This window comes from Anoplopoma fimbria, chromosome 17 (assembly GCF_027596085.1).
Source record: "Anoplopoma fimbria isolate UVic2021 breed Golden Eagle Sablefish chromosome 17, Afim_UVic_2022, whole genome shotgun sequence".
Lineage (NCBI taxonomy): Eukaryota > Metazoa > Chordata > Actinopteri > Perciformes > Anoplopomatidae > Anoplopoma > Anoplopoma fimbria.
The window spans coordinates 14,238,327-14,241,155 of NC_072465.1; the positions used below are offsets into that span (position 1 = coordinate 14,238,327).

The 2,829-nt window shown below is 36.3% G+C and overlaps 1 long non-coding RNA gene across 1 annotated transcript; it reads left to right on the forward strand.

Annotated features, from left to right (window-relative positions):
- Positions 1-684: 684 nt before the first annotated feature.
- On the forward strand, positions 685-2,551 carry LOC129106191 (uncharacterized). Its single transcript, XR_008531832.1, has 4 exons — positions 685-744; positions 844-870; positions 1,346-1,368; positions 2,225-2,551. It is a non-coding gene; the product is annotated as an uncharacterized LOC129106191 (long non-coding RNA).
- Positions 2,552-2,829: the final 278 nt, after the last annotated feature.

Here is a 2,829-nt window from a genome sequence, read left to right on the forward strand (position 1 = left end):
AGAGATACAACACATTCAATGTATATGACATAAATGATTCATATAATCACAGTAATATGATATCATAATGGATATTGATAACACAATATTAAATGACATATAGCCTACCTTAATAAAAAGAATTTGACATATCTCCCTCTCCTGAGCATCAGCATGTTTTTTTAGGTTAGAAAAGGTATAATCAATTATAAAAATAAAAACAACTGAAAATGTTTTGTTTTTTGACAAATAAAAACAGAAACAACTGTCAAGTTCAATGTAGTAACTGCTGGATCATTTCACACAATACTTATCAGCAGATTAAGGTAAATTGCATTTTAGTGACGTTACGTCTAGGATTTAAATGCTCTTCTATTTACTTTACTTTACTTGATTTTACTTGTCTGTTACAATTTTCTTAATTTTTTAAAATTTATTTTAGTTCAGTAGTTAGAGATAAAAATGTAGAGATTTCTTTTTTAGCAAAACATCAGGTTAATTTCTTTCCAACATAATAGACTCATTTTCGTTCAAGATCCTGAAAACGTCTTTAATTGTCTAAAAAAGTGGATATTCCATTATAACAAGGCGCCATATATCAATACAATTACTTTTGAGTAGGTAAGACGCAGACTTGACCATCAAAGACTACATTTCCCGTGCTAAGAACACCACAGTTGGCGCTCGAACATGACGTCATCACCTGTATAAATACCGCCCTCTCTCTTCGTCACATCCTCTTTCCGCTGCTCTTCTCGCTTTGAGGTATGGAAAGTCGCTGCTCTGCTAACTGAATCCAAACCAATCCTTACATTTTCTTAATCATCCGCAGTCACTAATCATTGAATTGTATTGTTTCCACAGATACTCATCCACACGATGAGAGCCAAGGTGAGTTGACTGCCAAGTACTCGTATTTTTAGTGATTTGTTTCCTCTTCCTGTTGCGGTCAATGGCGCTAGCTAGCGTTAGAACAGCACCGCCTGTTCTGCTTTGTTTACTGACTGAAGATGTTTCTCTATCATTACAATGTGTTACAATGCGTACCATGTAATTCTAAACTCTTAATACAAATGTGTAACGTAGTGTTAACGCTAAATGCGACTGTGCCATGAAGGCCCGTTTCTGTTGCATGCGCTAATGTTAGCACTGAGAACCTCCATGTTATTTTACCCAATGTGTTAATGCTGAAAGGCCCAGTCAATGCGTATGATCAACATTACTGTTAATTGCTTTTAATACGTGCAGTGCTCAGTAGTTTCTCTGCAGCATGAAAAGCATGCTGTCAGTCTGTAGGTGTGAGAGCAAGCATGGCAGACACGCCTGCACTGGTTGTACTCTAATGAATATCCCTCTTGTTTTCCAGTGGAGGAAGAAGCGTATGCGCAGGTAAGCATCATTGACTTGCTTTACATTTTCTACAAACTCCTAGTTGACAAAACATTTTTATTTTTATATGACCAACCTTGAAACTAGTCCATGTCTGCCATAATTAATGCGTTTATTACATGCACAATTCAACACCAGCACTTGATCAATGCCTCTGTTGCCAATTTCAATACCCTTTACTAATTGAAGCAGTGCCTTACTATTGAAAGGCAGTATTGACAGTGCTAAGTACATTTAAAACTCCTGTAGGCTAGTAATGCTTAGAACTTTCAATACCACTGTGGATGTTAAAAAAAACCCCTAAAAAACCCTGCAAGTTATAGTTGGGTGTCATATTTTAAATGCTCACCCATAGTTCACTAAGGTCTTTAGAGTGCTGAACGCAGGTTTGGAACCTGTTCCACAAGTATGTGCATGGCACTGCTAACAGGTTAAAAGATATTGTAGAGCATATTTGTCCATGTGAAGATCAGTTATTTCTTAATTGGTCTCAAAGTTACTACTCATGATTTTTAAGATTAACCTGAAACATTATGGTAACATTTATTTAAAGTGTTATAGTTTTTTATTTTTTTGCTGTGGTTTGATAAAGTAATTTATTTAAATGTGAGACTGAAGGAAGGTTTATGCAGTACTGTAACAAACCCTAAATGCAGATATTGGCATTACATTTAAACTAAACCTCATGTCCCAGCTTCAATTTAGTTTAATTCACTGTTAAAAGAATTGAGAATGAATGTTATTAGGAGTTTGCTATAATGTAAATAAATATATTTTAATTTATTTTTCACTAGTAAATGACCATTGATCAGCTGACTAATAAATGTTTGCTTTTTTTTTTTTTTTGTTTCAATAGGCTGAAGCGTAAAAGGCGAAAGATGAGGCAGAGGTCTAAGTAAACCCTCATCCCCGCCAGCTGTGACCCCGTTGGAGCCTCTCCAGTTGACCGACTCGTGTGGCTGAAGTGGAGCCTCATCAATGGAACGGAGGCCTGAACCCTGATTTCAGATGACTGCGCATCTCATGGGGCCTGCTGTGAAAGTCTGACTGGAAAAGGCAAAGACGCTGGACAACCGACATCTGAACCACAGCTGCTTTGTTCATGGACCATAATACATATTGTTTACCAACAACTGTCATGTGGTGTTGTATTGAACAATAAATGAACACTGTTTAAAATTTGTGACAATGTTACGCCTCTTAATTAATGTGACTGTTGGCATATTTCACGTCACGTGCCTCCTATGACTTGGTCTTTACTGTATTGATTGCACCATGTGCTCATTTACCTCCGCCCAAGTTTGAATCGCATCATGTTTATGAAGCTAAGATAATCCTTTATTATCTCAGTGGGGAATTACAGCAGCATAGGGTAAAGTGCACACAAGAGACATTAAGATAAGATAAAAATGAAATGTAAAAAAAAAAAAAAAAAAAAAAAACAAGCTCTAAACGGAGCTG